This window comes from Gymnodraco acuticeps, unplaced genomic scaffold (genome assembly GCF_902827175.1).
Source record: "Gymnodraco acuticeps unplaced genomic scaffold, fGymAcu1.1, whole genome shotgun sequence".
NCBI classification, from domain to species: Eukaryota; Metazoa; Chordata; class Actinopteri; order Perciformes; family Bathydraconidae; genus Gymnodraco; species Gymnodraco acuticeps.
The window spans coordinates 691,233-706,585 of record NW_022990924.1 but is presented as its reverse complement, the minus strand read 5'-3'; positions in this window follow the sequence as shown (position 1 = coordinate 706,585).

The window sequence follows — 15,353 nt, the reverse complement described above, 5'->3', positions numbered from 1 at the left end:
TAACTTGACCAAAGGATCATTGTTACAAACAATCCTAAAACATTAGCTATAGCTAGCTAGCATCTCTCTTACAGACTGTGTGTATGTGGAGTGTTTTGGCGCATTTCCACTGCAACGGGGTAGCCCCGTTTAAGCGTCCCTAAGCGTCCTCGCTCAGGACGCGAGGGCTGCCTCGCTGGCCGTGGCGCATTTCCATTACAGTTTAGGACCTGAGGTAGCAACGCAGTGTAGGCGGGGCGATCGGCTTTGTTTTTGTTCACATTTCGAGTTGTTCCGTCGAGCTCCCGCTGGATTTGATCATCCCCAATGAGATGTAGGAACGTCGTCACCTCCTCGGTCGACCACGGTGTGCTTTTCTTATTAGACGTAGCCATTTTTGTAGCTCATCCGTTTACAAAATGCTGTTTATAAAAATGCTGCAAGCTTGCTTCTAAATATATATGCGACGCTAGGGATGAACTCGCGCGCGATCTTGTGACGATTCTCTCTGACCAATCAGCAGTCGAGAGTGTTGACGTCACTAGTTCAGCCCTGGCCCTGGTCTGATAGAACCACGATTTTATGGGGCCGGAAAAAGAGGGAAAAAGTACCCGCTAGCCGGTACTAGGCTATATGGAAAGGCCACCAAAAACTGGCCTGGCTGCTTGAGGACGGTTAAGGACGCTTAAACGGGGCTACCCGCTGCAGTGGAAATGCGCCATTTGTGTGTGAATACAGCTCACACATGACCAGGAACTCGGCGTGTAGCACCATCACATCCACAGCATAGTATTTCTGTTTGGAAGGCAGTCCTGGACACTGTCACAGCTAAAGGCTAACGTTAGCAGCTCTATCCTGCTCTTTGTTTGATTTGGGGAAGTTGAAACTCTGGCATTGTTAGCCCAAATAGCATTACGCTTAACACGAATATCTGTTTGTTCTCATTCTTTCTCTTGTATGTAAAAGTGAGAACATACTGTTTGAAAATGTAAAAAAGTATGTAAGCTAAACAGTCAAAGTTGCTGTTTTATTTAACAATGGAACCCTTCATTAATTATTCATTGAATTATAAGACAAATGATGTCTTACATGTACATTTATTGACCTAACATGAATATTTGTAGGGTTCATGTTTTGATACTCTGGAAGTCAGCCAGAGAACAATAACTGCAAACGTGCTGTATGACAATAGAACGCTTGACAGTTGTATTAAGAGCATATCTCAAAACCTATTATTGGCTGTTAACAATAAGCCTCTGAGAGTTAAGGCCAATATTTAGGGCCAGCAGGTATACAAGCCAAGACTTCCTCTTCTTTGTGCTGGTAAGTGCTAAATCTGAATGGCAACTTTAGACGGGATAATTGACTTAACGTCATCTACGATTTAAAGGTGGGGTAGGTAATTTTGGAGATACCAGCTCGAGTGCGCAAGAATTTGAAAATACACAGCCGGAAAAAATCCGCCACTTCCTTACAGAGCCCCTCCTTCAACACACACGAACGCGCACATGACCAATGAGGGCACGAGATAAGTTTGTGCACAGACAACCCAGTCTCATGGCATTTCGTGTTCACCAACACGATTTTTAATCTATTGATTCGTGTTCACCAACACGATTTTCCCCTTTTTTTCGTGTTGCACAGCACGATTTTAAAAGCAATGTATTTCTACTGGTAATGACGCTCATGGAAGCACGGCATTCGTTTGTGTCGGCTGCCCTTAAAGGCAATGTGAGCGTCCATTCTCATTGGATAACGGAGAATTGTACACCCGGAAGTAAGTATTCCCCTTACTGTCGATTGATTTTACAGTGATATCTGCACTACTCATCGACTAAAAAACACCAGATTATCCTTGTTAATTACACAACATTGGATTGTGTGCAATGCTTTTGTATTTTTCCCCTTCGATTCGGAGAAACAAATATTTTTTCGGAGTAAAGGATGGCAGAAGACACTACACTACCAAGAATCCCCAGCTATCGTTTGGACTACACCATGTGCTCTGTTTGACAAACTCCGTTTTTTTTCACCATTCATTCCAATGGCTGGCGTCTATGTCACGTGATCTTCAAATTTCTCGCTGCAGAAAAAAAAAACATGGCCGAACTTCGTTTTATTCTGGGTGGAAAATGCCTATTTCAAAGTTAGTTTGGCCATTAAAATGCGTTTTGACGAGAAATATGAGTTGTTATTTCAGATTATTTGTGCAGTGGATGTACATGATCTTTAGTTTGCTAGTTATTACGAAGATTACTTCAGGAAATTGCGTCCATAGAACGTTTTCATTGTTACCAAGGTGGTTGCTAGGGATGCTGCTATCGATATTATTTCTGTTATGTTGTGTAACTGTTTAATGGTGTTATCTTTATTGCTACCCCCTTCCCCGTCAAAACAGTGTTGGTCCACAGCGCAAACATATTAGTTTAACAAAATCCGCATCTAAAGATAGCCTACTTTATTTTCCCCTGTACAATTCCAGTCTCACATCTCACAGCACATCGTCATTAACAAATACCGGAAACAGACCGAAAACATTTTAAAAAAATTAAAAAAATACTTTATTCCGAGTGTGCTTGCTTTTCTCTTTGAAAGTCATCACATAACGGCATTGTAATACACGGTTCGGCTGCATTAAATATTACATATCTGCCGTAGTTCTGTATTTATAGAGCCCTGATGAGAATACTTCTAGACAAACATGAGGAACTGAAAACGTGACGTGGATCATAAATATATCAGCCATTAAACAACATCTTACATTTATTTTCACAAAATACGTCTCCTTGCAGTATCAACACTAATTCGGCTGACTTTTATATTTTATCCAATTGGTAGATAGGCTGTATTTACACCATAAAGGGACACTTAGTGGTTAAAGCATGTTATTGAATTTCATTATTTGTATTATTAGATATTAATAGGATCCCTATAAAGTATATTCATTACTCGTTATTCTCTACTAATAGTTCATTAAAGACTGTATATAATGACTATTTTGCACATCCCTTTCAAGATTTCAAGATTTTCTAAGGTTTATTGACATTATCATATAGGCCTACACAACTATGGTGTAGTTATGCATTGAATGAAAAACTTGGGTCGCAGGTTCCTCAATAGTGCATTACAAGACATCTATCAATATTTGTGCATACCTCCAGCAATGTTAACTATGTTGAAGCACTTATTTGAACTGATATTATACATAATGTATTATACTCTTAAGATGTATGTAGATATTTCATCTCCGGCCTTGTCAGGTATTGGACAATCAATAAATAAAGAACACAGAATTGTTAAATATAAAACACAGAATTTGTGTGATTATACTAAATGATTTACTGTTACACATGCTGATGTAATGCAAATGTTCCAACTTGGGATCAATAAAGTATATCTTATCTTAAGCTGATCGATGGCTACTGCCATATTTGCAAAATGTGCCTCTGAACCTTAACAAGTGCATGTTTCAGGCTTATCAATTAATGTAATGTTATCAATTAACAACAGGGGTCACAAACATAAGACCAGCTGTTAAATAAAGCTCTTCTGACCTTAGCTGGCATGTGTGTATATATATTAATGCTGCCCATTATGGGCACAAGCAATTTTCACCCATTTATTAATTATATGTTTTAAATTTGAGTGTTTCCTATCCCCTAAACCTCCAGGGATGTACACAGTTTAATACTGGCAACTTCTTATTATGGGAAATACGAAAACGTCTTTTAAAACTACAACTCCCAGTAGAGACGTGCCATAGATAGAGAACATGTTGCGAAACAGAATAGCCAGCATGTGTAGTTCTGGGACGGGGTGGGGGAGGGGGGGGGGACGCGGTGGACCCGTTCAAATCCAGTTTTGGACAGTCTGCGTGGTTCCATCCCATTTCAAGTGCTGTTCGAGGCTCGGCGTAACCCTCGGAGCACACTCTCCAATCACAGAGCTTGAGGACTATCACGGGGTTTGTCAAACAGAGCACATGGTGTAGTCCAAACGATAGCTGGGGATTCTAGTGTAGTGTCTTCTGCTATCCTTTACTCCGAAAAAATATTTGTTTCTCCGAATCGAAGGGAAAAAATACAAAAGCATTGCACACAATTTAAACCAATCAATGTTGTGTAATTAACAAGGATAATCTGGTGTTTTTTAGTCGATGAGTAGTGCAGATATCACTGTAAAATCAATCGACAGTAAGCGGAATACTTACTTCCGGGTGTACAATTCTCCGTTATCCAATGAGAATGGACGCTCACATTGCCTTTAAGGGCAGCCGACACAAACGAATGCCGTGCTTCCATGAGCGTCATTACCAGTAGAAATATATTGCTTTTAAAATCGTGCTGTGCAACACGAAAAAAAGGGGGAAATCGTGTTGGTGAACACGAATCAATAGATTAAAAATCGTGTTGGTGAACACGAAATGCCACGAGACTGGGTTGGCACAGATGGAAGGCTGACAGGCAGGTGGGCCATCCAGTTATTTTAGCCGGGCCGGCTAAAATGATTGGTCGTGCTTTTTACAGTACTACGGCTTCCACAGATGACATTTTTTTATGGATTTTTTGTCAAAGCACTTAAGATATTCATTGCTATCGGGATATTAAGAGCATTCCATGGAATATAACAAAAAGTGTATCTCGAGCCGGTTTCTCAAAGGGCCAGTTTACAAGCTAATTTCTTAGGCTGTAAAAAGTGAAATCATCGTTAGTCGATGGGTTCTAAGATTGTATTTTGGCATATGGGTTTTGGCTGTTTGACTTTCCACACTACAAACAGAAAACACTTCTGATACCAAAATGTTGTCCCGTTGAGATTATATTGAGTACCTGAGCGGAGGAGTGCTTTAGGGACGATCAATTGCACGGCATTGTCAGTTTGCATAACCTTACTTGACTTTAGATCTTTCCATTATCGCAGCCTGAAATCCAGTTCTACTTGATAATTTGAAAGCATTGGGATCTGAATAACCCTGTGTGTCAGCACACTCCCCTAAAGCCATTTAATTACGGTTTATTAAAAGTGTTTAAGTGTGTCAAGCTCCAAATTAATGTAGACTATTATTTGTATGCCATGTTGAATTTCCTCACTTAAGGGGGGCAGAGTAAACTGGCTGCTCCTGAATCAGCGAGAGGCAGACGTTTTCTGGAAGGGCATGGTGAGGATTGCAAAACAGGAAACACAGGGCCTTGATAACTCTCACACACACACTTGCACATACAAAAAGTGTGTGGGCATGTTGCGTAGGGCACTTGGTAATGTGTTAGAGTGAAAAAGAGTCTGCATGTGTCACAGCAAAAGGGCCCCTTCTAATTCTCTCTCTACACACCTCAGTAAGTACAGGATGTGTGCAAGTTGTGAAGTTGAAGATGGGTGTAGGACTGAGGGTGTATGCCAACATGATCACATGGTGTGATTGATGGGACTGTTAGGTAGTTGGCTGTCAGTCGCTCTGCAGGAGTAACAGGTACCAAATAAAAGAGGCCTATTTGAAGTGAGAAGAAAGAAACATCAAGACAAAACATCATAAACATAAGGAACAGTAACATGAGAAAAGTGCTCATCATGATGGATGAGTACCTGCTTCTCTTCATCTCTATGTATCTGCTTCTCTGTATACACACAAACACATTCAACACGGTGTAGTCGGTGTTGCCGATCCTGGACAAGTTTGAACATGCACATTGCACCGTGATCACTTGAACACACACAGTACACAGATATTGAGCCAGCACTTAGTGTAGAGTATCATTTCATCAGAAACTAGGGTCACAAGGAAGTTGTTGTAGCAGTTATAACTTTAACAAAATATCCTACATCCTTTAATGTTACAGTTATGTCACTGTATATTTTTGATGTAAACTCACAAAACACAACATACTTTAAAAGTCAGGGTTTCTTACCCAAATCTTGTCAAACTGTGTAAAACACCTGCCAGTTTTCTGTTCCTTAACAGTGATGCATTCTTCTTAAACGTATTTATAATTTTGTACTCATTCTTGCTATTCATATAAAATACAGGAGTCGGGATGATTTATGATATTTTCTTTGCTGCGCTTCATCGGAGCTTAAAAATGAAAACTGCTATTCTGGTGGTTTGAAAAAGATTAACAAAGCTGGAATTACTGCACATTAATTCAACAAAGACTATTCTGATTTCCGACTTTGAATATGTTTCTTAGCTGGCTTTAATCTCCTCATCACTCCTCAGTTCAGTTGATGTACGGACTGCATCCGTGATGGATTTATAAACGTAATATGTTGTTAAGGTCAAATGACAACACTTCTCCGACTAAATCCAACAAAATGTTCCTATTTATAAGGGAATTCTGCTACCCTCCATTCAGTTAGCATGACGTTTTTTCATTTGTATTTCTACATATGTTAGTAAGGACATAGTATTGGGTTACATTTTTATTACAGTTATAAAGCTAACGTCCAGTGGTAGATTATATTGTGATTTGATGATAGTAGCCTCAACAATTTGACCAGAGAAGGCAAGGCAAGTTTATTTAAATAGCACCTTTCAACACAAGGCAATTCAAAGTGCTTTACAAAAAATGAAAGACATTAAGAAAATGGCATTTAAAAACAGTCATTACAAATATAATATAATAAAGATAATAAAATAAACATTAAAAGAAAAAATACATGGATAAAAGTTACAGTGCAGTTTAAGATGTGAATAGTTCAATTAAAAGCAGCGGCAAAAAGAAAAGTCTTCAGCATGGATTTAAAAGTAGTCAGAGCTGCAGCGGACCTGCAGGTTCCCCACCCCCCCACTCTCTTAGAGAAGACTAAGGAAGACATTTTGTGTTTTTTGGCTGTTCCAAAAGATTTATTCCTAAAGTCAAACTTAATTCAAAGACTTCTGCTTTAAAGAACATTTATAAAATGCAATAACTCAAATTGAATTGGTTTCTTCAACCCTGAATCAAACATACAAACCAGTAGTGTGTCTGGTGATTTGAAAGTTAAAGAAAAAAGCCCAATGCAGGAGATGGACAACATCTAACTGACCCATTCAGTAAAGAGAAACAATATTGAAAAAGGATTTGTCTTTACAATTATGTGGAATTTACTGTGCATGCTGTGGTAGGGGTGGATGTGTGTGTGTGTGCATGTGCGTGCGTGTGTGTGTGTGTGTGTGTGTGTGTGTGGGGGGGGGGGGATTCTCTGGAACAGGATGTAGCCGTGCAAACGCCTAAAAGTTACTTTTGCTTGTATTTGCTCAAGAGATGAAGCAGCAAAAAAGAAAAAAGATCCTTTAAGCCTCAGGTCCGCAATGTACCCACGCTGGGGAATTTACCACAACCTGTCAGTCACCCGAGGGAGGAGAAGGTGCCACCTGATAAAAATCTGGTTTGAGAGTTACTTCATATCATAATGTAAACCTTCAGGCACACGAAAAAGAAAACATAATACTTTACAAATATAGAGCTGAATGGATAACTTGGCAAGCAGCACAGTAGAATGCAAAACTATGCAAATGTTATGCAAAGAGTGACTCAGCGCAATGATGGAAAGTTTCTTCTTGGCTCGGACACACATTTCCACTGTGGCAGAAAAAAAAGGTTATTTGTCCTAAAAAATGTTCATGACAATACAACAATCCAGTGGGGACAGTAACTAAGTACCTTTAATCTAATTAAAGTATCTAAACTGAATTATGAGGTCTTGTACTTGAATATATTTACATTTTGTAATTCTTTATAATTCTATACATTTCAGTGGGAAAAGTGATATTCTTTTCATGACATTTCATGACAGCAATAGCTACTAGTCAGTTATCTATCAGTTAATAATATTTCAAATAATAAAGATTTTAAATATAATGTAAATATTCAGTACTCTAGTGCTTTAATGAGTGGCGTTGGCGTAAATGCCCTATTATGCCTTTTTGGGGTTTTCCCAAGTGTTATATAGGTTTTTGTGAATCTAAAATATCAGCAAAGGCTATACAGTTTCCTCGAGAGGGAGTTTCTCTTCCACACACTTGAAAGGCCTCAATTGTAGTCCTTTGTTTACTTCCACGACATAATGACATCACAAAACACTTGCGCTTCTATTGGGTAGCACTCCAACACATTGTAGGTGATAGGCTAAGGGCCCAGACATCTCTAATCACAATCGCAACAGAGCCAGGCAGCTAACTAATCAGAGCAGACTGGGCTCTGGTTTCAAACAGAGGGTGAAAAGAGGTGCTGCAGCACAGGCAGTATGAGAAAAATAAATACCTTTTTGAACATAAACATGTATCAGTAGATGCACAAAACACAAATATGAAATCTGAAAATGAGCTTAATAGGATCCGAATATGTTTTCCACCATTGTAACAATCCTACTCTCATCTTTCTCACAGGATACGTTATAAGGAAAACTACACATTGCAGCACATGCAGCTAAAAAGTTAGAAACATATGAGCTAATCATGTTTCTGTTGTGCTCGTATGTAAAGTTCTTATTTCAGTTGCTCCCTTCACAAAGGGGTCAAAGGTTGGGGTCACGAACAGTTTTTAACCTGGTTTGAGGGTATTTCTGCTAAACAGGTGCTCTCAACCCACGTTTGAACTCACCCCTTACAGTAAGTAAATACATAATGTGGCATACAGTACATTGAGGGATTAAAGGTCTAATAAACTACTTAGGTACTCATTTATAGTCATTCACCTGTACATCTCTTAAAGAAAAGGTGGTGAAGGAAACAAATCCCTCCAGATCCAGCTGATAAAAGAAGACAAAGAACAGGTTTGACAGCTATGACTTCATCCTCCAAACCAAAGACAGGGAGGGATGGATGGAGGCGTTGGGAGGAAGAAGGAAAGAAGACTTTAAAAAAAGTCACATCACAGGCAATTCCAGATGGGTCACATGAATTGGCAGGAGAATGAACCGCACCCTGGCATTTGGTCCCAATGAGTCTATTTGTCTGCTCAAGTGTATTTATTTAACCACTTGTGTTGACTTTGTGTTTTCCTGGCTTCTCATCCTCATGTTTTAACTCAACCGATGGGCATTGAGACAGTTGTGAAAACCTTGTGGTCCAAAGATGGCCAGCCGATGCCTATCTAATGTTTTTTCTCACACTTAATCCCACCCCCACCTGTAATACACCATAACATGCCCCTAGTCTTCCCATGCTGCTGCATTTAGTATCTGTGTAAATATCTGTGTCTTTTTCCCCCCCTTCCTTATCCTAGACCGAAAAAACGCTGGAGGTTTTTCTCGTGGGAAATTATCGGGAGAGGTATGTTGTCCTGTGAGTAGGGAGTGAGAGTGGAATCCCGTTTTTCTGGGTCTAGTCTCACTCCCTGTTCTGCGATCCCATCCTTAGCGCTGTGTCACCATCAGGCATCATGTCAGGACTCGCAGCGGAGTTAGGAAACTCTCGCCTGATCTCGCTCAGCCTGATTCTGGGGTTTTGGTTGTACACGCCACCTGTGCTCTGCTTTGCCCTTTCTCTTTTCTATCTGCTCTTTTCTTACGTCACTGGGTTTCTAATCATCCTTGAGTCATTGATGTTTTTTTACTTTCATTTGACAAAATACAGCACATTTTTACTCCTACCACATATATTTTAAGGCACTACTCCTTGCTATTTAAACATTCAGGCCTCCTTTCGTTTAATAAAGTATATCTCAAACTGTCTGAAAGTGCAGTGTGTTTACACCTTTTCTGAATAAAGGCATCTAACAATGACCTTCATCGCAATTAAAGAAGTGTTAACAATCAAATCGTCCAAGACATGAGTGTCTCTATAGCACATCGCCTGCCAATTCTTACTTATCAAACTCGTCCAGCCGATTCAAGTGAAGGACTTTCCTTGAACTCACATGATTTACAGTAAACCAAGTTATCTTCCCTAAGGGAATCTGCATTGAGTTTCCAACGTTGAACAGCGCAGAAATTATTGTAGATATCCATAATACAATGGATATTTATCATCTGTGACAGCGATTCTGTCATTGTTTTCAACGTGTGTGTGTGTGTGTGTGTGTGTGTGTGTGTGTGTGTGTGTGTGTGTGTGTGTGTGTGTGTGTCATCATGGAAAATATGCTCCTTAAGAACACAACTGTGATGGGAATTACCACAGAGGTGCTTTGAAGTACTTTGATAGGTGTTTATCCATCTGTCTGTCTAGTCTGTGGTCGGTTGTCATTGTGAAAGTGTCGCACCCATGTAAGATTAATTCACTAAAATGTGCATTCGTTTTATGGAGATCAAAATTAAGGTCAAGTTTGGGTGTGATCCAAAAAAAAGCAAATCTGGATGTAGAAAGTGGGGAAGGGACAATTTGCACAAAGTGGGGGCCAGTGGTCCCTTCCAATTTGGGAGTTTGGCAATGTTAGTGTGATCCCATCTTCCATTTTTGTATAAGACAATAAAGATATTTAGACTCTTAACATGAAGGAAACATTACTGAAATGTAATAATCCGTAATAACACTGATTCACGTCATAGTGGTGTTAAAATTACTGTTTTATTATTTTGATGTCAATGAGACGGTCCAAAGATTATGTCTCAACAACAAATGTGTCATTAATTCAGATACAGTATAAATTAACAATAGGGAACCTGAACTTAAGTCTAGCAGTGTACGACAAGAGTTTTGGCGGGATTTCCATAAAGCAATGGTGTCATTATTCTATAGTGAGTACATTGAGCAACACAGGAAGACTGCTGTTAGAGGCAAGGCATGATAAGAGTTGAACTGAGGATAACAGCACACATTTATCTGATAAATAATGCACATTTTAAGTTTCTGAAATCCATTGAATCCTGTTTCTTGATTAGTGCAGACTTTTATGTGTCTGTTAGGTTATAAATATATAAACATCACTTTGGCACATCTTGATATCAACAACACTATATGCAAATTAAAAAAGGAGATACAGTAATTCCTCTTAACTTCCTCATTTCTCTTCTCCTCTCCATTTCCCAGAAAGAGAAAGGGAAACATGATGAGCTTGAAAACAAGGAAGAACACTCTTTCGACATTCTGTTTAAAATACTGATCTCTGAGTCGACCATAGCCAAACCTGGGTGACTTTAACCAATATCTTTTGCTCCATATTCCTAACTTAAAGAGACATTACAAATGTAACACATTTATAAGCAAAGTATCACTTTATAGAGATATATTGTACATTCAAGGTTAAATTATTTGATCCCAAAATAATTTAACCTTGAATGTACAATACATATCTATAAAGAACAGTCTCACACCCCTATCCTACTTTTAAAGTCACTTTAAGACGGAATATAAACAGCAATGCTTTTAATTAAAACAATTTAAGGCATGATAACATGGAGACAGAAAGCCAATCAGACAGCAAAGCATAGAGACGGGTAGAAAGGAAAGCAAGCTAAGAGAACATGTGTCCAAACTGTTGGACCTGTGTCAGGACAGAGAGGTCAATGAATGAAGCGGAGGAAACACACACTTACACTGAGATGACAAAACAGCAGATGTCTATAAGCCTCGTCAGGAGGAGATGAAAACACAAGGAAACCGAAATCGTCCCCCTGAACTCGAGTCTGGACGAACGGACGCAGAGAGAGTGGACAGGAGAAGACGACAGGAAGTGAGACATATCAGCTGGGGGAAGAGTATAAGAGAGACACAGCAAAGCTTCCTGGGTCACTGACACACACACACACACACACGTGCATACATGAGCGTTTGACGAGCAACACGCCTGGTGATGCAAGCCACGCAATGCTGAGTGACATAACCACAATTTCACATCTATCTCACATATGTTAGTAGATTTGTGATGTTACCGCTATGATTTCACACCTTTAAAACATGTTCTCACACACCTGCCAGCGTACATTTGCAGCAGATCTTTTTTTCTTTCATTCTCGGGGGGAGGTCAGCAAGGGTCAGGTTTAAAGTTTCAGAGAGTGTGTTTTTTGGGAAGTAAAGGTAATTTAAGTGTTACTAGGAAGCGGTTTGGTTAAAAAAAAAGAAAAAAAAAAAAAAAAGGGGGAAATCACCTGTGTATTATCGGATAATCACCTCATGAAGAACTTTTTGAGAGGAAGTTCGATGTATGAGGAACAACTACAAAAGCAATATTGAGTTATTCAATATGTATAACAGTTGTGGCGTATGGGTGTATCCCTCTTTCTGCAATACACACACAGACACACAAACACACGAGAAGAGAAAAAGGGGAAATTCTTGTTCAATAAGGTGAACAATATCTTGACATATTTTTACTACACACTTCCCCTCTTTTTGACAACTTCCTCACAGTTTTCACTACCAGCACTGCTTACTACTAGAGGCCGCATATGAATGAAGAAAGATGCACACACACACACACACACGAGAGGAAAAAGAACGAGAAGAGAGTTGTTTTGCAACCAGAAAGAGGAAGGTACATGTGTCACTCATTCTTTTGTGATGCAACAGGGTCCACTCAATGAACACACACTCTCACACACAACCTCATGTTTATCCCTAATCCAATCGTCTATGCAAAATTAAACATATCTCCCGGGTGTATTTTCATTTAAAAAGCAACTCCATCTCTGAGGAGGCAAGATGGAGCATGCTAGTACACCCACCTCTCCCTGTCACCCCACTCACTGGCACAGCAGATTTGCATAGATATTTGCAAGTCAAATGAGATGCATGGGAGAGTAGGGTGTAACTTTGGAGAGCAAACCCCCACAGAATTCCCCTCTTCTGGGAGACTCCCGAATCACTTCCAAGGAATAAGTTCAGTTGGTAAAGAGGATGTCTTGAGGAGGTCTTAGATTAGATTGTTGGACATGCTGATAATTGCCTGATTATAATGAATATAGGAGTGTTTCATTCATGCATTGCAACCGCAAACATGCATGTAGAAAAAAGCTTCAAAGACACACACGTTAGGCTTCTGTGTTTTCATTACTTAATAGCAGAAACAATGCGATGATATTGCCAGTGTACCTCACCCGAAAAAGCCTCGGGGCAGGTTCCTGAAATAGAAAATGTTCTCGGTGTCATTTGTTTTGTTCGCAGATTCATTGTTGATAGATGATTGCTTTGTTTTTGTTGCTCATTGATGCTTGGCGGGGTCAATACCTTGATGTTGTTGTCTTTGCTTTCACTCACATGACCCTCATTTTAAGGTCAGGGTACAAGACTTATGTTTTTCAGGTTGCATGTTGAGATTTTTTTGCAGAATAAAATAACTGCTGTGGATGTTAATACTGTTATCAATATTAAAGTGAATATTGAGTGTTTTCTATTTTAATACTGTGGGTTTGTTACATTTTGTATCACTTTTAGCTAGAAAGTTCAGCTTCTCATGAATAACTCTTCTTACTGTTTATATAATTATTTTCTACCCATTTTGACAGTTTTTACTTAACTTTAAGCCCACAATTAATGTCATTAATTTTAGATCATTATTTGTTCATCAGTACTTCAAATCAAATATTTAACCATTCATCCAGTACTTCTACCTTCCTGTTAAAAGTGTTTATAGGTTCCTATTTAAATTATTTACCTATTAATTATTGCACCAATTTCCGCTCCATTGTTTGATTACTAGTCATTGTAGCTGGTAGCTGGTTATGGTGACAATATGTTTCCTCAGAATTAGCAACACGGCAATTTGTTATACAATTTGTTTTATTTGTCTTCACATATTTGAGAAGGCAGAGGTATTCTATAATATTTTAGCTCAGTAAGTAGTCTAGCTAGCAATGATAAATCTGCAGAGCCAAACAAAAGTAACGAGGAAACAGTCACATTCCAAAAATATGTAAATCAAGCCTATTGGAATTCAATGGTGACCTTTTGAATATGCAAATGTGAGGGTCAGCCCTGTGAGGGTCAGCCCTGTGAGGGTCAGCCCTGTGAGGGTCAGCCCTGTAAGTTTGAAAACTTTTGAAGTTAATTTTGCTCTATTTTGGGTAATTAGGGAGTCTATAGGATCATCAAAAGGCAACATAACAGTCTCATGTTTAAGCAGTCTGCCCTGGTTGCAATCTACTTTCAGTGAAGAAATATCCCTTTACACTAGTTGTAAATTAGGTTCTGCTGTAGTTTAGACTATAACCTGTAGTTTAGTCCTATCCATGATGCAGAAACACAACATTTTTCAATATCTGAAAACAAAATGCTGTAGAGTAAATTGTAAACAAAAAGGTTACCTTAAGGCTCTCTTGTAAATTGCACTGTTGAGGAACCTGCCATCTAAGTTTTTCAAACATTACGTAATCACACCGGAGTTGTGTACATGTTATGACAACAAACTTTTAAATCTTGAATCTCTTGGGGGGACAATTTCTGCATTTAAATATAGTTTTTCTTTAAAAGTACCATGAACAACCCTACAGTTAACACATACATGTCCTAGATCTAACATTAAAACTCTGGCACGCATGGTTTAATCCCACACCAAACGCCTTGTTTCCAGCAGCAACAATAATAATAAGCCCATGTAATTGTGTATTTTATCGCAGTATGATTTTCCCAATGTTGCCGAGCCAAAGGAACAGGCTGAACAGGTTGGACTGTACTTGTAATAACAAGAGGAGACGTGACTTACAGGAAGCTGCTAATATAAGAGGGCCTGAAGAGGAATTGCACAGACCAGAGGCGATTCAGCTTTATGTATACAGTAAGAACAAAAACATGCTGATAAAATACTAAAAGGTCCCCATTAGAATGATTTTTAGGGCCACCAGCAGCACTGAAGCATCAATAACTCTGGGAGGGAAAAAGCTTATACCTGAAGTATTTACAATTGAGTTCCAAGTAAAAAATATCAGGTAATATTGTGTACCTCACACACATTTTTATAATAAAAACTTGTGGAGACCACACCAATTTTACACATGATTGAGTGCAACTCAGCCTTGGAACATAGTTAAATAACATCTTGAAGGGAGATTTCATAAGTATGAAGAAATGACTAAAATACCTTAAAATGATGCCATCTTATTGTATTATTCAGTGGCATCATGGGACTTGTAGGATCCAGCATTTATGGAGCTGGACCCAAAACAGGGATTCAAAATCTGAATAAATGCTTTGATTTTTGACTCCATTGAAGTGCAATTTCATTTATTTAATGATTTAATTACAGAATTTTTGTATATAAAGTAGATAGAGTTGTTGTACCGCAAAGGTCAATAGCAGGGTATAGGGTTACCGGAAACCATACACAACCCACTCATGTTTTTGTTGACACATTGCAAACACACTTGTGAGTGTGTGATAATGAGCGAAACAGTCAAAGAACATCTAACCAGACTCTCGGTGCAATCAGTATGCAGACACTCGCATGACAATCTGTTACTGATAATACTGTCAAATTGTCAGATAACACTGAGGACCCCATGTACATCATGTACTTTTCGTATGCTAA